This window comes from Cervus canadensis, chromosome 25 (genome assembly GCF_019320065.1).
Source record: "Cervus canadensis isolate Bull #8, Minnesota chromosome 25, ASM1932006v1, whole genome shotgun sequence".
Taxonomy (NCBI): Eukaryota; Metazoa; Chordata; class Mammalia; order Artiodactyla; family Cervidae; genus Cervus; species Cervus canadensis.
In genome coordinates, this window is record NC_057410.1 from 32,590,799 (window position 1) to 32,612,824 (window position 22,026).

The 22,026-nt window shown below is 41.4% G+C and overlaps 1 long non-coding RNA gene across 1 annotated transcript in view; it reads left to right on the forward strand.

Moving 5' to 3' along the window:
• Positions 1-4,342: 4,342 nt before the first annotated feature.
• LOC122427731 overlaps positions 4,343-22,026 on the forward strand; it is a 75,400-nt gene continuing 57,716 nt past the window's right edge. Inside the window, exon 1 of the long non-coding RNA XR_006265523.1 lies at positions 4,343-4,503. This is a non-coding gene — a long non-coding RNA (uncharacterized LOC122427731). The remainder of the gene's footprint in view (positions 4,504-22,026) is intronic.

Below are 22,026 nucleotides of genomic sequence, written 5' to 3' on the forward strand. Positions count from 1 at the left end.
ATATGATTTTCTTTGAAAGTTCTTATCTTTAAGAGATGCAAACTGATGCAAAGTCATATTGCTTATAGAATGAATGATGAGGTATCTGGAATTTATCTCAAAATTAGAAATGAAACAGAAGTGGCCATGATTGAATGCTTATTGAAGGTGGGCTCATGATTTGATTCACTTGTTTCTTTTGTTGGGCTTCCCTTGTGGAGCAACTGGTAAAGAATCTACCTACAATGGGGGAGACCTGGGTTTGACCCCTGCTTTGAAAAGATCCCCTGGAGAAGGGAAAGGCTACCCACTCCAGTATTCTGGCCTGGAGAATTCCATGGACTATATAGTCCATAGGGTTGCAAAGAGTCGGACAGGACTGAGCAACTTTTACCTTCTTTTGTTACTATTGTCTCTGTTGTTAATCTAGTTACTAGTGTTTCAACTTTTGTATATGTTTGCAATTTTTTAATGGTGAAATGTAAAAAATTAAAAAGCTCACTCTGGCTGCAACTATGTGAAGACTGTATTGTTGAGAAGTAAAGAGCAGGAGGGCAAGTTAGGTCCAGAAGAGTCCACCTGAGATATGGTAATGGATGGGGTTAGGTTGGTTGTAGGCAGACAGAGAGAAGTGGGGGGATTTGGGATAGATTTTGTAGCTAGAGCCAACAGGACCCACTGGTAGATGAATTGGGGAGAGGGAGGACAGTCAGTGAAACCAATGATAACTCTACAGTTTTTAGCTTAGTGACTGGTTGGATTAAGATGTTACTGACCAAGATAGAGAAGACATAGGAGGAACATACTGGGGTAGGGAGGGAGGAAATGTTCTCTTTTGACCACGTTAATGTGCTTTTTGGACACTGATGTGGAAATGTCAATAGGTAAGGATGGAGCTGGGAGGAGAGGACAGGGATGCTGGATCAGACACCTCTTATGAGATACTTCAGGTGCTCTCTGACTCGCCTGACCCAGGAGCCTTTGCATTTTCATTCTGCCTCTCTTGCTGGCTCTGTGTGGGCTCCCGCTGACTTTCTGTGGGTGCATTCTGACAAAGCCCCACTTCCCAGGCACCTATCAGCTTCCGTCCTGGGCTTCCCTGTTGATGCGGACCAGCTCAGTGCCCATGTAGAAGCAACTGGGGAATAAGGAGGAGTCAACGCTCCCTGGAGTAAACCTTTGGTCACTGGGGAACGGGAGGGAGCAAATAAATTCTTCCTTCTTCCTCTCTTTGGAAAGCCAGTTCTAAGATGTTCATCGTTTATGTGGCCCCTTGGAAGATGGTTCTGGGAGATGAAGCAATCAATCATGCTTGATTCCAAGAGGAAGGCAGCTCTGTAATGCACACAGTATTTGCTTTTCTCCCTTTCCTGACCCTCAACATTTGAAGAACAAAGAAGGCAATTTCAGTAAAGCTGATGGAGAAGGAAGCAGCAAAATAGAAGGAAAGTCAGGAGAAAATCGTGTCACGAAAACCTTGTGAGGGAGCTAATACTCGTCTTTGCTGAATGCTGCAGACAGCCAAGCAAGAAAGGATTAGAAGAGGGATCCTTAGATTTGGCAAACATGGACATCATTAGAAACCTTGATGAGTTCAGTCTTCATGGTATAATGGGGCAGGAAGTGGACTGTAGGGAGAATATAAGATTAAACCTTTAAAAAGTAGAGGCAGTAAGAGAGAAAACTCTTTGCTTTGAAGAGGAGCAGAAAATGAAGTGGTGGCTGGAAGAGGATGTGTGGAAAAGGGAGGATCTTTCTTTTTTTAAAAGATGGGCAATAATTGTTGTATATTCATGGGAATAATCCAGGAGGAGAGGAGACATAATCATGAGAGTGAGAAGTCTGTGGAAAGAAAATAGGGGGTATAATTGAAGACTCAAATGAGAGGGCAGGTGGGCATGGGAGGGCTGGCGTTTGAAGAAGGTGAATATGTATTTTGGAAATGAGGAGAGGTGTGTAGAGGAGTCACTGGACAGTATTGAGGGCAAATTGAGATTTGTGGCTGCAACAGGTCCACTTGGAGTGATGTCTGTCTCTCTCAGTGAACCTGCTTTGTTCTGTTTTTCCTCTCCTTGAAGACTGGCTTTTCATTTCTTCTCAGTTTAGGGCAGGGAAGGGGAGTTCTGGAATCCCAGACTCTAGGAGAGGTGCCCTAACAAGGATCTACTCCTATACTCCTGGTTCCATCAGCCGTGGTGGGGAGCTGGGGTCATGAGTGAGGCACAGGTTATCAAAGAGCAGGGCATAGATAAGGCAGGCACTCCCGGGGGTGTTTACCCTAACCTTCCTCACCTTCTGGATGTCATGCTCATTAGAAGAGCCTAGAGGACAGGTTGCATGCATTTAGCTAAGTTGATTTTTTGGTTTATTTGTTTCTTGGGGATATCCTTGCTATAGACAGAGTGATCATAGTCAGTCTGTCTTCTGATTTTTAGTCTGGAACAATTGCTGCAGGGAAACATCTTTTGTTAAACTCAATCATTCCAAAGATTTGTATAGGATGGGTAACAAAGAGAGATAGATCATGTGCGTGTTCTTCCTGTAAGTGCTGTCTTGGTTCTTTCTAGACACATGAATCTACAAATCTTCTTTGTGAGAGAGAAGTCTTATGCAGTGATTTGCTCACAGGAGCTGCTGAGTTAATGGACCTTTAGGGGAATATTTTGGAGTCTCTTTTTAGTTGTCCTTCTGGCAGCATGGGGGCAGAGGAGTTCAGAGCTTAATGAATCAATGTTTTGCTCTTTGTTACTGGCAAGTCTCTGGGTCATTGCATTGTCCAGGGTTGCCATGATTTTCCTTCATCCAGGGTGAAAGTTTTGGAGCTCAGACCTGCAGTCAGACCCAGTTCAGATCCCTACTCTGCCATTTCTTAGCTGAGTGACCACAGGACATTATTAATATATATCTTCTTTCTGTGGTTCTTGGGAAGAGTAAATGAGATGTGGTGTGTAGAGCATTCAGCAAGGTACCTGGCACAAAGCAGACACATAATATTAATCATAATTTCTAGAAGAACTTATTGGCATAAAATGCTGCTATTGGATGCCCACTGTAGTGTATGGTCTAGAGGAAAAAAGAGAAAGCTATTTGGTGAATGAGATGGGATCGGGGAATAGAAGATTATGATGAAACATGAAATTACAGAACTTCAGTTAATGATGCAGATTTTGATGCAAATTCTAAGCGTGCTGCTTGGGCCCGTGGGGGCAGTTACATCTCTGAGTCTCAGTTTCCCATCTCTAACATGAGACTAATGATGTTTACTTCATGAGGTTGTTGTAAGAAATAGTTAGACAAAACACTAAGCAGAAGGCCCGACATGTAGCAGCTAATTCATTAAAGGCTTTGATGGTTAATAACAGTAGATGGAACTTGCCCACACAATAGAGGCAGTGTAGCCGAGTGGGGAAGAGTGGCCTTCTGCATTTCTGAAATTGCAACAAATTAGTAATTATCCGCTTTGCAAGGGCAGAGACTGACCCTGCCCAAGTCTCAGTTCTGATGATTCAACGAATGTTGTTAGATTTGACATGACAAGGGTCGCTTTCAAACACAGATAAGTTATTAAGAATCTTGAACATGAATCTTGGATACCCCACCTTTCATTTTGCTGTGGATATTTTGCTTTCTGTTAAAAGTAGTAAATACTGAATCTCATTTTTTAAAATGACTTTAATTTTTTGTTTTATTGAATTCAATCACTGGGGCCTTGGTAAAATCCTTGTTCTGGAGTTTGTTCAAAGTTCATGGGAACAGCATTACAATGTACTGTTCTTGCCAAAATCGCTTAAGCGGAATTGAATCACAAGGAAGCAATCAGGTTAACTCAGAACATGGCACATTCTAGAAAACTGCCCCAGAGTCTCCAAAAAACTTGAAAAACAAAGCAAAATAAAAAGAGCAGAACTGAAGATAAGTAAAATTAGATTTTTAAAAGACTAAGCATAAATGATAACTAAATGCAACTCAAGTATCTTGAATAAACATGGATGGTCCTCTCCCTGACCAAAAATCCAACTATAAAACACGTTATGGGACAACTGGGAACGTTGATTATGGGTTGTATATTAGATAATATTGAGTCAATGGTAATTGTCTCTGGATGACTATGGTATTGTGACTATACAGGAAAATATCCTTGGTTTTGTGAGTGATATAAGCGTGAATATTTAAGAGTGATGTATCATGATCTCTGCAATTTGCTTTCAAAAGGTTAAGTAAGAAAGTACATAAACATTTGTAAGTATATACATAAGCATAGAGAAGGAAAAATATTCTTTGGACTGTTTGGAACTTGGAAAATGCTGACATCCAGTTAACCTATATGAAACATTTATAGGTGTTCATTAAACTATTCTTTCAACTTTTCTGTAGGTTTGAACATTTTCAAAATAAAACATTGAGGAAAAAGTTCGTGAAAGAAAGCCAGCTGGCTAGTCTGCCTGTCTTCTCTCTGTGGACATTCAGTGAAGACCCTTCAGTGGAGGCTCACACACTCCAGTGAGCTCCCACCACAAATCAAAGGTAGGGAGGTGTTCTAACCCTTGGTCAAGCCTCACCTGGGAAATCCACAGTTCTTTACCATCCTGCACTTGAAAATCTGGACTAGGAGATAGGTGTGGAGAGAGGGCTTGATCAGGAAAAGGAAACAATGAAACAAACATGCATTTGAGAGAGCAACCTTTTTTTTTTTTTAAATGACAGACCCTAAGTAAGTAAAAGTCCCTTTAGTTTTCACAAAGCATTTGACCCCTTTAAGCATGTGTATGAACTTGGTAGGACTCATGTCTGCCTAAGTAATGAAGAATCAGAATTCCAAGGTGAAAAGAATCCTGAAATCCCTGAGGAAAAATGAATATAATCATGTAATATTAATTATATATTTCAGGGAGAAGGAATTTATTTTCAAGAATATTAAGGACTATATTAAGATTATTAAGCTATATTAAGGACAGATGGGTCCTGGGTCATTCTCCTTGAAGCCTAATTACCTTGCTCTGAAGTAGTTTGAGATCTTAATGACTTGACTCCTTCATATCCACTGGTGTCAAATTTAAAACCGACCACACAAAATGTTGGGGGCAAACAGTAGTTCAGTAAACAAACTTATTAATAGAAATGAAATCCCACAGGGAACACGGACACACTCAAGTCTGTGAGATATTAAATTCCTGTGATAAGTTAACATGGATTAAGCAAAACTTTTTATAGTGCAAGTTCTTAGTATCAAATTTTGAAGCACAGCAACATCTAATAATATAATTATTTATATTAACCATTTCTTAATAGTTTGCAAATAATGATAAAGGAATATGTTGAAGGAAAATATTGATTTATTCAATAAATAGCTATTGGACACCCATTCTATTCCTAATTTGGGAATAAAACCAGGAACATATCTTCCTGGAATTTACTCTGTATGGATGAGGTAGACTTAAATTATTACAAGATTAATTACAATAGGAGGAAACACTATTTAAGAGTAGTTTGTAGGTTTAACAACTGGAGTAGCTTAGATCTTGTGATCATTAAATTAATTGGAAGCTCAGCTAGGTGCCCTGTGATGACCTTGATGGGTGAGATGCAGGTGAAGTGGGAGGGAGGCCCAAGAGGGAGGGATATATGTGTACCTATAGCTGATTCACTTCATTGTACAGCAGAAAGTAACACACATTATAAAGAATTATCCTTAAATAAAAAATAATTGTAGAAGAAAATAATCAAATGTAGGACTATTTTTAATATATTTAAAGTATTTTTTAAAAATTTTCTTCATTGTGCAAAGGTTTTGAGAAGGTTTTAAAGGTCGCTTCTTAAATGCTGAAGGTTGAAACCTTTATTCTCTTGCTTAGTTCTCCTCTCCCAGTACTTCCAGACAGGGTGATTTACAGGATCAGTTTCTGTACATGTGATGGTGGGCAGACACATGGGAATTTACTCACAGTCCTCCACTTGATCAGCGTGCTGTTGTTGTTGTTGAGTCTCTTAGTCGTGTCCGACTCTTTGCTACTCCACGGACTGCAGCACGCCAGGCTTCCCTGTTCTTCACCATCTCCTGGAGCTTGCTCAAACAAATGTCCATTGAGTCGATGATGCCATCCAACCATCTCATCCTCTGTCATCTCCTTCCCCTCCTGCCTTCAATCTTTCCCAGCAACAGGGTCTTTTCCAACGATTTGGCTCTTCACATCAGGTGGCCAAAGTACTGGAGCTGCAGTATGGTGGTATTGTTCAGTGGTTAAAGGTACCAATAATAGTGTTAGATTCTTGAGTTCAAGACCAGGCTTTGCTACTGGGTAGCTGCACGGTCTTGGCAAGTTAGTTAGCTCTTCTGAATCTAGTTTCCTCAGCTGAAAATGGGGATAGTAGTAGTACTACATCCTCTTTGCTCCATATCTGTATTTCTATATTTATATTTACATCTGTTTTATATTCTAAATGAGATGATGCAGGTAAAGCACTTGACAGAAAGCAATTACTTAATAGACTTGAACCATTTTGTGGTTGCTTTAATTATTATGACTATTCAGTTGTCTGATCACTCATAATCTGTCCTATTCTTGGCACACTTGTGGCTTTTTATTCTTATTTCTGAAGTTGAGTGCAGGTAGGTGCCTGATTTCACACTAAATGCATTTGTCTTCTAATCTTGTATGCATAGTAATCAGAGTAAGTGGGTTTTTATTCCAATAGAGGTATGAAAACATAAAACTTTAGCTGCAGTATGAACACCCAAATTGAGTCTAGGAAAGGAGGTTTAAAGGTATCAGAGATTAATATGTGAAAGTTGTTAAAAGGGCAAACACACAGTTTAGAACAGTCTTTTCCCCAAATAAACATCTAGGTTGTATGCATGTTGATTAGTACGCTCATGAGACCAGTTAGTGCCAGTTCCTTCTGAGTTCACTGAGGACTTTTCTAGTGACTTTGGGAAGTCCACATCTTTTTGCTTTTATTTTTTATGCTGGGCAGTGTGGCAGATATGGCTAGTTGTCCCAATATTTTTTTTTTTTTCTGCTTTCTTTTTGTTAGAGACTGCTAATTTTTACTTGGACTTATGGCTAGCCAGAAATATAGACTACCCTTCCCAGGCTCCCTTGCAGTTTGTTGTGGTCATGTGGCTAAGTTCCAGAAGGGCTGTGGATAAAAGAGATGGGTTCTGGGAGGAAAGATGTGGTCTTTTGCCCTTTCTCCGTCTACTAGCCAGGATGCGGATTTTGTGGTGAGCTAACTGGACCATGCAGTTGAGGGTAACACCCCAAGAAAAGTGGAAGGAACTTGTGCTTGTGACACTATGGAGCAGTCATGTTATATGGAGAGAAATAAATTTCTGTTTTTCTATGGGTACTTTATCTCCAGTACTGTAGTCATGTCTGGATCATAAATAATACACGCAGGAATGAGTATGATAGCAGAACTGTCTCTCCAATCCCTCCCTATCTTCTTCTTTCTGGCTTGAATACTGGGGAAAATGCTAGTGTGTGAGTATGTGTGTTTTGTTTTACTCCACGTGTAAGAACTCATTTATCTGACACTTACAGCATTTATATTGAGAGTGCCAAGCGTTTTACCAGGCAGATACATATATATGCATATATGTATATATACATACATATATGCATATATATGTATGTGTGTGTGTGTATATATATATATATATAAAGTATAATTTTTATGTTTAATGAACATACAGTCTAGAATTGGGAGAATCTATATAGTATGAGAAGACTTATATAGCCAAAAGTAGATAATGGGCGTTAGAAAGTTGCACGAAGCCTGGGCCACCATTTTTACTTTGAACCCAGTGAGTTACCCATAGAAGTAGAAAGAATGACAAGGGATGGGAATCAGCTGCATTTCGTCTTCCCCGCTGTTTACAGAGCAGCCAGCACAGCCTATGTGCAGGACTGAGAGTCGTGTGTCAGGTTGCCCTTCCATGGTCTTTGGCTCTTTCTTGGCACCTGTCCCCCTGCCCACTCTTGTAAGGCCCCTGCTCCAGAAGCCTCTGTTATCTCACAAACCTGGCCTTCCTTCATCCCTTCGTACAAGGCAGGCAGCCAGCATCACTGTCCCAGTTTCACAGACAGAGCAACTGAGTCATTTTTCTATTGTTACTAGACCAAAGTTAACCAGTGAGTCATTCTAAAGTCTTAGAACCGGATCCTAATTCTTGTTCCTGGCATCATTCACAGAGCTGAATTACACCGAAGGTTCAAGAGGATGTTGGCCTTTGAATAGCTCAGAAAGGAACACATTTCATGTGACTGAGTCAAAAACAAGGATTAACTCTCTCTTGAAAGCTGCAAGGCTGAAGAATAAAAAGAGGGAGAAATGTATCTGTGTAACATCACCATCATACCAAAAGGATTCTTAAACCCTTTCTAAATGTTCCACAAATTCCCTGGTTCATGGCTTCCTTAGTACTAGGTTTTTAAATAGAAAATATCTTACTTGCAGTTGAGGCAATCAGTTTTCTTCATCTTACCACAGTCACTTATGTGAATTTAGATCTGAGAGGATGCTAAATTTGTTTCCTTCTTTTCACAAGAGAATCTTTAAAGTATATGGCAGAAAAGAAATGAGCTCGCTCATGAAATAAAATTAGTAACACAAACCATTCTAGACACACACTGTTCATATTTAGTAGAGAGATGCTTTTTATGTAGCATTTTCTGCATAGCTTAGAGTCTCCAAAATTTTTTCCTTTCCTTGGGTTTTTCTTTGCATCACATGTCACCTATTTATTCATCTTGTCATGTCCGTCCCCACCCATGCCAGCAAAGTTGATGAGAGGCACAAGGTGTGACTATAGTAGTAACTCTGGCTTAAAAGTATTAATAGCTACAGGATCAGTTTGAAGGCAAGTTATAGCTTTTTTTACATTGAACTTGGTGATCTTATCCTTTATTCATAGTTATGGGAGAAGGGAAAATTTTGGAAAGCAGAAATAGTATTTCTTACTGGGAATACAGGAATCCTGAAAGCTGTCTTTTCAAAAATTATCATCTTCAACAACCTTTCAGACTCTACCCCAGATGTCTTGAGTCAGGATCCTTGAAGGTGGGTCTTGAGAATCTGCATTTTCACAAGTTTCCCAGGTAGTTCTTATACCCACTGAAACCTCCAGGGTCCCTGCTTTGAGGGTGTCCATGGCTGGTCTTCAAGGGTTCTATGAAGCCCCTCAATGTGGTGTGTATGCATATGTGAGTTTTTCTGAGGGAGATTATCAAAGGGATCTGTGACCTTGGAAAAGCTTAAGGACCTAACTGGACAATGTAAAAAAAACCTCAAAAAACCAAAACCCAATCTCACTTATTAGTGAACAGGAAAATGCAAGTTAAAACAAAGATTATCACTTTGCACCTACAAATTTTTGACAAATCTGACATTGTAGTTGACAAAGATAAAGAAAAGTAGTTCTTATACATTGCTTATGGTTACAGACATTTTGGGGAGCAATTTGACAATAGCTAGTAAAACTCAAAATATATTCTCTTTAAAACCCAGAAAATCCACTTTTAAGTAGAAACAAACTCTTGAAAATAATGATGATGACTTGTTCAAGGATATTCTATAGGATATTGTTTACAATTGACAAAATTGGAAATAAACTAAATATCCACCAATAGGCGAATAGATAAGTAAAATGTAGTATGATTAGTGATAGATAACTAACTATAAAATAATTGCAAGAAATGGTCTAAGTCTATATATTAATAATAATGAAAATAATAATAGTAGTTAAATGATTGTTACCAGCTTTAGCTTTACAAAAATCTTTGCATATATTGTATTAACAAAAGAGGCTGAATCTCAAAGCATAATATTGAGTGAAAAAAGTACACTGGAAAATGATAAAACATTGTATTTCAATACAAAATAGTATTTATATGGCTTATCATTATAGTGAAAATGTTAAAGCATGGATTTCACAAATATACACAAAATTCTCTAAAATGGTGGTCTAGGGTAGCTAGGGAAGATTTATAAGACTAGAGCAATTTAAGTCTACTTCAGCTTTATCAGATATATGTTATTTTCAAAAGACCCAAAATTAATGAACACTTACATGATGTAAGACCAATTAACAAGATGTGATGGTTAATTTTATGTGTCAGCTGGGCTAAGGGATTCCCAGAGAGATGTTTAAGCATTATTTCTGAGTGTGTCTCTGAGGGTCTTTCTGGAAGAGATTAGCTCTTGAATCAGGAGACTGAGTAAAGATCACCCTTACCAATGTTGGGTGGATATTGTTCAATTTCTTGAAGGCATGAGTAAAACAAAAAGGCAGAGGAAGACCCAATTTGCTCTCTGCCTGAGCTCAGACCTACATCTTCTCCTGCTCTCAAACACTGGCACTCTGATTCTTGGGTTTTCATACTCAGACTCAAATTTATACCATTGATTTCTTGATTTTCAGGTCTTCTCAGAATTCACAGTATTCAAGGAATAAAGGGCTTGGTGTTGTCAGGAATGTACCTTAATATTAAGATTGAGAAAACTGGGGAAAATAAAAATAAATAATTTTTATTTAGCAAAAGCAAGTCTCCCTTCCCTGCCAACTCCTGTGTCCCTTCCATATTGAAAAAGGAGAGAAGAAAAAAGGGTTAGAAAAAAATATATATTTATGGCTACTCAGGGAATTCTCATTTCAACCAGATTTCAAATTTAGAGCTCTTTACCTCCCACTTCTCTGTCCCCTTTGTCTACAAGATTAAGTGGACGTACAACAACCTCCAGGTTTGGCCCCAGCATCCTCCTGCTTCTCCCTTCCTGCCACCCTCGTGGATTCCTCCTCCTTCATTTTTGATCTGCCAAGCTTCGCCCATGCCCTGACCCTGCCTTCCTGGGAAAGCCCAACCATCCTTCAAGAACCTGCTCAAAGGTCACACCTTCAGTTACGGCTTCCCTGAAGGAGTGGCACAGTTGCTCTTTATACACTCAGTTATTCTTCCCACATATGCTTACCAAGTGCGTTAATGTCCTTTAGCCAAAGACCACCAGGAACATCTGACAATGAAGCAAGATAGGCTTGTTATTCCCTGTTGGAGGGAAAACATGCTCCTTGGGGAGCCATGGGGTGTCTCAGTAACATAGTAATAGACAAAGTTATGCAGTGGTCTTATTTTGTTCAATTCTATTATGGTTTAGAGTAAGCTTGTCTGAGGCTGGTGTTCTGTGAGCTTGTTTATGTCCAGCTGGGGAATAGAATTGCCAGGCTATGAGTGTCAGACCAGCTTGCAGTACTATTGGGGTCCAGCTGTGATTATTTCCAGATGTCAGGGGCTGCTTTCTTTCTTTCTCACACCTTTTCTCAATGCACCAATCATTGGACTGTGATATTTTACATTTGTCTTTTACGTCACCCAGCATGTGTTGTATTTGTGTAGTAGATAATGTGGTTACCTCTCAAGATTCGTTCTAACCCTTTCCAACAGTGGAGCAGCCATGGGATATCAGTGAGACAGACACCACTTCCAGCTTAAATGATCAGTTCTGATTTGTCTAGAACCACCTCGGTGACTGGTTCAAGGATGGATATTTTAGGTGGGGTTCCCTGGAAATAGGCACTGCAGATTTGTATGCAGGAGATTTGGTGGGAAGGTGCTCACAGGAACGATATAATGGAGCAACGGAAGCCCTCTAGGGCAGAGGGAAATGTGGTTGCCAAAAGTCTCACTCGATTCCCCATGTGAGCTCCGGAGCTGGGATCTCCCTCCAGATGTCTGAACTGAGGTGGGGCTTTTGTGCCAACCCATTGACCAGTCCTTCAAGGTAATTTCTTCTGAAGATAAGCAAGCAGCTCCTTTTGGTGAGGGCAGTGCCTGGGAAGGAACTTAGCTGTGAACAAACAGCAGTAATCCCTTCCAGTAGTAGGGGGAGTAAGGGGTGGAGGGAAGAAATGAGAATTTCAGTCCTAAAAACATCTGGTTAGCATAGTCATTACAATGGGAAAATATTATAAACAAGCTATTTTTTCACCTTGCTGATAATTTCACCTTCTAGAGGACAGGTTTTGGGTGCTATTAATAATTCTCTCCAACAAGGAGCACTTGTTAGGTAAAATGAAGAGCCTTATTTAAACACATTGCCCAAGGCTAAGTCAGTGAGGAGTACCATCCCTTGGGTAGACTGATTATTTCAGAGGCATTTAGAATTTTTTTTTTGATGATTAAGGGAAGAGAAGCTTGTTCATCCCCTGGACACTGCCAAGAAAATATATAGTCCCCGTTTCTGGCTGCATCGTCAGGACAAAATCAGCACACCGAGGATGGAAGAACCATGAGACTTGTAGAGAATTGAGGGTGGCAGTGGTGTGCCTGAGCTAGTCTGCATCAGGTCACAGGGGGATGTGTACATCTTGTCCCAATTCTGTGTTCAGTAACTTCCTGTTGGTAGCTTGAAAGAAACAGGCCATGGGAGGAGTATTTACAGCATGGAAATTGGCAAACACTATGAATCAAAGCTTTGTTCTCTAGAGAGTCTGTTGGTTGTTAGATATGCTCCAGCACATCATGAAGGAGCCCAAATCAAACCGTGCCTGAAGCCTACCCTACCTCTGGACCTTTAAATTGCATGAGTCAACACACTCTCTTTATTGTATAAACTATTTTGACTCCTAATTATCACATGCAATTTATCTGTTTGCACATTTGTTTTCTCCAATAAGTTGAAAGCTTCCTAAAAGTCATGGAACGTACTAATCTTTGAATTATCAGTGCCTAGAACATACTTAGTATCTGATGTAGATTGAGTAAATGAAGCAGAATGACCCTTGAACTGAAAACGATTGAGCAAGAATTGATAAAAGAGAAATAAAATATTTAAAATGAGTGAATGTATGAGTGTTCAAATAGTCCATTCTTCCAGCCTGAACAAATTGCATTCCGCAGTCGAGGGAACTTTGAGAAGTTATGGATATGGGAGAGAAGGTGAAAGGTAGGTTAAGATAGATGGGCTTATCTGATTTTTCAAAAAGGAAGAATGTGAATTCTGCGAGTCATATAGCTTCTTGATGATCACGTATCAGGTTCTCGAAGAGATTACTGAAATGCTGGCTAGTGAAGGAAAAGGCACAATGTTCACCAATGATCAGGCCATGCTCATTAGTAGTAAAAGAAATGTAAAAGTAGAATGGTCATGGCTTTGCATGGTGAACCATGGCCATAGAATTAAATTTAATAGGGATAATTGAAAGACATGTGTGTTTGGGTCCAAAACACAAATAGCACACTGTAAGGATGTGACATGGCTTAGCAGCAATGTGTGTGACAAAGGTTGAGAGATGTCCTTCGACAATAAACCCAACATGAGTCACCGATATGACGTGGCCACCAGAAGAGCTGCTGCCATCCTGCTCTGCATTAAATGAAGCTTGGTTTGGTCTTGCTGCTTACTGACTGGCGTCTGGGTCTCATCTAATGACTCGAATAGAAACAGATCCTGCTTGAACACCATTTTGAATAGTTTGTTCTCCTTCCTTCCTCAAACCCAGCAGTCTTATTGAGAAACCAGTGTGTGTGATTCAGTCAGTGATAGCTACCTGCTTATGAATCACATTTGCAGTTGCATGGAGAGACCAGGCAGATTCAGGTCCTCTGACTAACCATTCACGTGCATCGCTGTGCAGTGAGAATTACAGAGACTCTGTGGTATGTCACTGTCTGATAGAGCTGGTTTCCCACAGAGCTGTTCCCTTTCAGTGTTTCTGGGAAGATTTTTGGATGATGTTGATGATCTGTAATCTCCTATTCACTCTGGCACCTGTGTCTCTATTTCACACCGATGGGACCTGAGCATGGACGGGGGAAAAGGAAATTCTTGGCATTCATTTCTCTCTGTCTCTCTCTCTCTCTTTTCATACACTCACACACACGCACATGCATGCATGCACACTTCTCTCTCTTAAGGAGACACAATGAACATGGGCTCTAGCGTCTGACAGCCACAGCTCCAACTTCGATTTTTGGCTCAGTTACTCATTAGCTTTGATCCTTTGACAGGTTCTCTAAAACCCCTAAGTCTCAGTTTCCTCATCTGTAAAGTGAGAAGAGGATACCCTCCTCAGAGTGAGGACGAAGGGAAATGATACATGGAAAAAGTACACAGCCCAGGGAAGAGTCTTCATCAATGGAGTCAGGTTTGCTGTTTCGCTTGTAGCAGACATTGCTTTGTTATTATAGTCAGCAGTTCAGTTTTTATTATTACTATCTGCAAACCACTTCCCTTTATTTCCTTTGTTCCTGTTCCTGAATTTGAATGTGAAAATGCTGCATCTCTATTGTATCAAACCTTTCCCTGAAAACTAGCTTTTCCTTCTAGGAAGAATGCAGGCAACAAGCTGCAGTGATAACATATGAGCACTGTGACTTTGTCACCATGGAAATCACAGATCTTTTCATAGCATCTGATAGTTGTTGCAGGCATCTCGAAACATTATATTATCCCTTTGCTTTTTAAAATAACAGTAGTCGTTTGACCCTTCATCAGATCTTATTTAAAGCCTTGATGAAGGAGTACAAATATCATTGTATCATATTATTTAAATATTTGATAACCATAACCATGTAATTGTTTTCCTTTACAGTTGTACAAATTTAAAACATTGTTCTGAGAAGGGATCTGTAGGCTTTATCAGCTTGCCAGAGGAAACCACGGCATGCTGAAAGTTAAGAACCCCTGCCCTGGGGTCGTGTTGCTGCTTCAGGTTGTCAGCTTGGTTGATTAAAGGGCAATGAAGGTCACCCAAGTCCCCCTGAAGAGTCGGTTTACTTCATTTCGTTCTATTCATTGGTCCTCTGTCCAGAGCATGTTATGGCCAGCATGCCCAGAGGTCCAGGAGGGACTGAGTAAGACCCACCCCAACAAGCCCATCTGTTTGATAGGAAGTTGAATGTTCTATAGATGGTGGATTTGTCTTGGTGTTGCTTTATGGACATGGAACTTGTTAGCTGGCCAAACACAATAAGGGCAAAAATGAATCACTTGTAACTGGTGGAGGGACCTGCGATGTATCCGCAGTTCCTCCTTCTGGCTGTCTCTCCCTCTCAGTCCAGGCTTTGCAGTCTCCATCCGGTAAGGCCCCCCAATTCCTAGTCCTTCTTCTCCATCTCCACTCTTCTATTTCTCTCCATCTTTGTTTCTGCTTCTCTTTTTCTCTCTCATCCTCACCACCTTTTCTTTCTCTCTAATTCCCTTTCCTCCACTTCTTCATGGAGGAAGCAGTAGATAATTCTGTATTTAATCACTGGGCATTCTGTATACCTGGCTTTGCATTCTTGACATTGATGCTTGCATTGATCCTTCTTGGTTCTGGGCCTGTGCTTGCCCCCCTTTATGTCATCATCATCATCACACACACACACTCATTCCATTTCTGTCTCTTCCTGACACACTCACACCTCAGAAAGATTATATTTATAATACTGTAAGGCATACTAAATACCAGCATTCATTTTGGGACCACACTTGTTTCTCTTGCTTGGAACAGACTGAATTTTCCCCTGACTCAGAATTTTGAACTTCTTCTGGCTGAGAGGGGAGAGTCTCTAGGGGACCAGCCATATGTCAGAGTGCTATCAGCTTTCTGCGCCAAGGGGTGCACTCATGAGTATAGAACATTTGTTGAAGGACTCATGGCCACATTTGGTCCAAGCAGCTTATGTTGTGCCTTTTCAGATAAAGCCTGGGTGGAGAAAGGGTATTTGGATTGGAGAGACTGGGTGTTGAGTAAGAATGAATCTGAATCCTATAGGGCTGATACTTGCAAGCCATCAAAATAGATCTATTTCCTAGAAGAGGAGGGGGTTAAAACCAGTCAATCCCCAAAGGACAAATTATAACTTTCATTCAACTTTTTGTGAATTCATTTGAGTGGCAGCTGATGGCTCCCATTTCTCAAGACTGGACTCAAAGCTATCTTTCTGCATAGGCAGACTTGGGCAGTTTTTCTCCTTTTCCTTGTATTTAGCTGTTTCATGAAATATCCTTAAAAGGGCTCGAAGGCAGCCATTCCACAATTAGAGCTATGCCTTTAAATCCTCATTCCTGTGAGAGTTGACTCACTGACTTTAATTCACACTAAAGTGTGAATGACTAACATAAGTTTCTTTCCTTTCTTGGAAACAAGTTTATTAAATAAGAAATATGAGAGAGTATGGGAGAGAAAGAGGAGGCGGAGAGAAAGAGCCTGAAGGCTGAGAGGGAACTGAGTGGAGGGACAAAGGAATGGAATTCTAGGGATTTATAACAACGCTCAGCTGTGCCGTGCTGTGCTAAGTTGGTCCCAATTAATTTTCTTCTAGATTTCTCCCCATAAGTTTCTAGCACTCAGTTTCAACTAGACTTTCTTTTGGTTGGTTTTCTTAGCCTCTCACATGAGAAGCTCTTTTGTGGGTAAGATGGGAACGTGGCAAGAGAGAGGGGGAAGTGCCAAAATGGATCATAGCATTGTTCAGAGGATGATGTTTTGTCACCTTCCATGTAATTTCATCAGATGTCATCTCAAACCAGAGCTAACATGCTCTTTTCTACCTCACAGCAAACAAATCTTGGGAGAAATCTTTCTGGCTGAGCACTTCTCCAAGGCATCCTTCTTTAAGTGGGGAATGTGTAAGCAATTTGATGTTGATTTTCAGTCTGGCTGCCATGTGGTACCTGTCTGGGTCACCAAGCAAAGGAACATAATGTGTCACCTGTTCCGAATATAAATATCACCTGATTGTAACTGCTCAGTGAGCTCCAAGGTCAAAGGAGAGGTTACCACCAGTGGAAAAGTATCACTTTCAACACAGGATGTGCTGTGCATATTAGCGACATGTACCACATTAAGCAATTCGTGCAGGTTTCCATGAACTTGCCAGCCGGGTCTATGTAAACTTCACAATGATATCCACTTTGTTGTCAGCCCAGCTTTTTAGCTCGCCTTGCAAAGAAGGAAAAGACATAAATGAGAAGGAGAAGGAGATGGGTCCCGTGGCACCTCTGCCATGTATGGAAAGGAAGAGAGAGCTGTGCTGTGCCCACTTGCTCAGTCTTTCCGATTCTTTGAGACTTAAGCACAGGCAAGAATACTAGAGTGAGTAGCCATGCCCTCCTCCAGGGGATCTTCCCAACCTAGGGGGTGAACCTAGGTCTCCTGCATTGCAGGTGCATTCTTTACCGTCTGAGCCACCAGGGAAGCCCAAGAACACTGGAGTGGGCAGCCTATCCCTTCTCTAGGGGATCTTCCTGACCCAGGAATCAAACCGGGGTCTCCTGCATGGCAGGGAGATTCTTTACCAGCTGAGCTACCAGGGAAATTGGGGGAAGAGGGTGGTTGAATTTGAAGTCACTGCCCTCAGACCCAGGGAAGTGAGAGGAGAGTTTTCCTTGGGCCCCTCTTCCTTTGGGAGGAGAGTGAGGCTCCAGTGCCACATTGTGTAGAAACATAGAAGAATGCTTCACTATTGGCAAAAAAGTTCTTTTCAGTGTTTGTAAATTGGGAATAATAATACCTTTGGCACAGAGTTAAGAAGTAATGAGATAAACTATGGAAAGTACCTAATGTAACACTTGGTCTTAGACGTCACTCAATTATTGTTTCTTTCTGACTATGACCTGGTATGGCTGGAAGCAGCACCCAGTTCATGGTTGACGTTTCTCACCAATATTCCAGCTATTAGACTAATGGAATAATATATTGTATCTTTCAGTTTAAATTTTCCCCCTCCCTCCTTCCTTTCCATGAGGTTAATTAAGGGTCTTCTATGTACCAGGCATTTGGTTGGTGCTAGGTATCTGAGGATTAACCAAACACATGTATGGAGAAGGCAAATCTGAGCAGTGTTAAGTACAGGAACACGTACTGAGCACGACTGGAACCATGGGCAGGGCCAGCGAGAAAGACGGAGTTCCTGCCCACCCAGAGCTTACTCTTGAAAATAGATGATTATAATAGAGAACAATGAGAGCATCAGAGTCCTTGTTATGAGCACAAAGGGAGGGAGTTCAACCAGGTGTGTTGGGTAAGGCTTCCCAGGAGAGGTGCCCTTTCTCCGGACACTCGGGAGCACACTGGACGCTGGAACATGCATGACTGGCAGTGACTGTGGGTTGCCCTACCAGGAATGAGTCATGCTGAAGAACAGCAACTGCTGGTGGCTGGGCTCGGGTGCCCAGAGCTCAGAGGGACAGTGGGAGGTCATCCGTTAGGGTTGCAGTTAGGAAGTCAGATTTTTTTTTGATGGTGGTTGGAAAATTGAGCAACATAGTAGCCTTTAACCATTCATTCATTTAGTTGACAAATTTTTTCTGAGCACCTACTATGTGCTAGAGACACTGCTAGCTGCTAGGAAAAGAGAGGAGAGTCAGGTCTTTAATTTCTGTCCAGTGGGCTCCGAGTTTGGGGGCAAATTTCTCCAGGGCAGCATTTCGAAGGCAGCAGTTCTTCAAGTGTGTTACAGATGTTCCTGGGCACTCAAGGAGGTGTGAAGTGGTACAGACATGAACACTTTTGATTTTATGAGTTGGCTCTGTTTAGAACAAACCTAAATAAAAATGTGAGCCTCTTTAAAGAAAATATCCAGTAAAAATAGCATAAATGACAGGCAGGCACAGCAAAATTTGTAAAGATAGGATGTTAAGGGCTGAAGTTTTGGAAATACTCTATTAGGAAAATCTGAATGATTAAGGGACACAGTGCCTTTTCCTTTGACTCATCCCCAAAGCCTCACTTTTTAGGTTGGTGAATGGGTGTCGGGTGCTCAGACCAGCCAGGGAAATCATGGAGTCACCCCCAGGGAATGTGTCTGTGCCTCAGTTCTGTCCATCCCCCATTCCTCTTTGCTGCCTGTCTTGGGCTCTCTTTGGCCTTGGCAGCATCTGCGAGAGGTAACAGGAGGATGTGGGAACTTGCGGGCTGTCCCAGTGGAGCACACACGGGAGAGAGAGTGCAGTGCAATGGAAAGGATCCAGAGACTGAAATCAGGAGATCAAATGTTCAGATTGTAATTTGCAACAGATTTTGTGTGAATATCAGTGTATCAATTTTTTTTCATTTCAAATAGGAGGAGAATCATATCTACTCTACCATATAGTTGAACTGAAATAATATATGGGAAAGCTTTTGTAAAAATAGACTTTATTATTTTTTTAGAACATTTTTAGGTTTACAGGGAAATTGCTCAGAAAGTACAGAGAGTTCCCAAATACCACCCACTCCCCAGCCTTGCCTATGGTTTCCTGGGTCAGGAAGATCCCCAGGAGAAGAAAATGACAACCTACTATAGTATTTTTGCCTGGGAAATCCCATGGACAGAGGAGCCTGGCAGGTTATAGTCCACAGGGTTGCAAAGTGTTGGACATGACTTAGCAACTAAACAACAACAAAGTAGTATGGAACATTTGTTACAACTGATGATCCAATATTGATATATTGCTATTAGCTAATCCATGCTTTATAATAGGATTCACTCTTTGCATTGGAGTGGATTTTGACAAACGCATAGTGTCGGGTATCTACCATTACTGTATCATATAGAATAATTTCACTGACCTTAAAATGCCCTGAGCTTCACCTATTCATACCTTCCCCCTCCGCTTGAATTTTTGGCGACCACTGATCTTTTTACTGTCTCTATAGCTTTACCTTTTCCAAAATGCCATATAATTGGAATGTGTAGCCTATTGTCATATATTGTGTAGCCTTTTCAGACTGGTTTCTTTTACCTTACCATATGCTTTTAAGGGAGAAGGAAATGGCAACCCACTCCAGTATTCTTGCCTGGAAAGTTCCGGGGACAGAGGAGCCTGGTGGGCTGCCGTGTATGGGTTCGCACAGAGTCAGACGTGACTGAAGCGACTTAGCAGCAGCAGCAGCATGTTTTACCATGGCTTGTAATCTCATTAATTTTTAAAAAAATCACTGGTTAATATTCCATTGCCTGAATTTATCACCATGCTTACCCATCCACCTGTTAAAAGGATCTATTGGCTGCTTCCAAGTTTGGGTAACTTTGCTACTTTGTCAAAGGTCATTTCGGTTGCCTATGTTTATGCTGAGCTGTGCTTAGTTGCTCAGCCATGTCGACTGTTTTCGACCCCATGGAAGGTCGCCCGCCAGGCTACTCTGTCCATGGGGATTCTCCAGGCAAGAATACTAGCATGGGTTGCCATGCCCTCCTCCAAGGGATCTTCCCAACCCAGGGATCAGACCCAGGTCTTCTGCATTACAGGCAGTTTATTTACTGTCTGAGTCACCAAGGAAGCCCTGACTATATTTATATGGACCTAAGGACAGATGCTGAAGCTGAAACTCCAATACTTTGGCCACCTCATGTGAAGAGTTGACTCATTGGAAAAGACCATGATGCTGGGAGGGATTGGGGGCAGGAGGAGAAGGGGATGACAGAGGATGAGATGGCTGGATGGCATCACTGACTCGATGGACATGAGTTTGGGTAAATTCAGGGAGTTGGTGATGGACAAGGAGGCCTGGAGTGCTGCGATTCATGGGTCGCAAAGAGTCGGACACGACTGAGCGACTGAACTAAACTGAACTGATGTATTTATTCTGGGCTGTCACTGTTCCATTGATCTAATTGTCTTGATCACTGGAAAGGCTTTTTTTTTTTTAATTTATTGACCCACCCCCCTACGTCTTGCGGGATCTTAGTTCCCCAACCAGGGATTAAACCCATGCCCTCAACAGTGAAAGTGTGAAGTCTTAACCACTGGACCAATAGGGAATTCCCTGGCTTTTTAAAACCATAAATTCTTAAAACCACGGGTGGCACTGTTACTAGAGGCAGTGATCAGACAGGGCCTAGTGGATATCTCCCTCAGTTCTTACCCTCTCTGCTTTTTGTGAATCAGGGAATGTGATCCCTCATCCACGAGGAGAGAAAGTTGAGGCTACAAAGCCAAGGGTCATGGTATACTCGGTCTCCTCCTTTCTGTTAAGTTGGAGGGCAGCGGTTGTTCAGAATGTCTATTTGAGGGACTTCCCTGATGATCCAGTGGCTAAGACTCCATGCTCCCAATGCAGGGGCCCTGGGTTCCATTCCTGGTCAGGGAATTAGATCCCGCATGCTGCAATTAAGAGATCACACTTTCCAGTGCACCAGGCCCGAGCACTTGTCTCATGCATCCAACCTGGGCTGGTGAACCCAGAGGGAGCGGGTAGAGAGGGAGGTGGGATGGGAGATCGGGATGGGGAATACATGTAAATCCATGGCTAATTCAAGTCAATGTATGACAAAAACCACTACAATATTGTGAAGTAATTAGCCTCCAACTAATAAAAATAAATGAATAAAAAAAAAAAGAGAGAGATCACACTTTGCAGCAAAGATCAAAGATTCCATGTGCTGCAATTAAGACTCAACACAGCCAAATAAATAAATATTTAAAGGAAACAATTTTTTAAAATGTTTGATTAATCCCTGCCCTTTTTTGACTTTAAAGACCAGATCACAACATTTTGCTTCTGGCAAGTCAGGCATTAAATCTTCTATTATTTGCATATGTTTTAGTATTTTCTTCCTTATTCTGGACAAAAATGTTTCTTTTTACTGCTCAATCTGAACAGGCTTCATGATTGTCCATTATAGCTGGCATTCACAGTGGTTCTCAAAGTGGTCCTTGGCCAGCTGAGTCAGCATGCCCTGCCTGGGAAGTTGCTAGAAATGCATGTTCTCAGGCCTGATTCTGATCTGATGAATGAAACCTCTGCAGGAGAAGCCAAGTAATCTGTTTTTGAACAAGCTCTCCAGAAGATGCCCACTGGAGCTGGAGAACCACTTACTTTGAGTCAGCTTTTTATTCTGTTGGTAACAACATTCTTACATGCATTCTCTTGGATAGATGGTCACATTGCCCACTTCCCCTCTTGAGCTGGAGGAATGGAAGTTTAGACATGTCATGAGGAAGAGGGTCCAGAACCAGGCTCATCTTGGAGTGACTATAAGTTCTCCTTTCCTTTGGGGTATCAGAGCTCATCCCAGATGTCCTTGCCTCTGCTGGTTCACCTTAAGGAAGTTATCCTAGAATACAACTCAAAGCACTTCC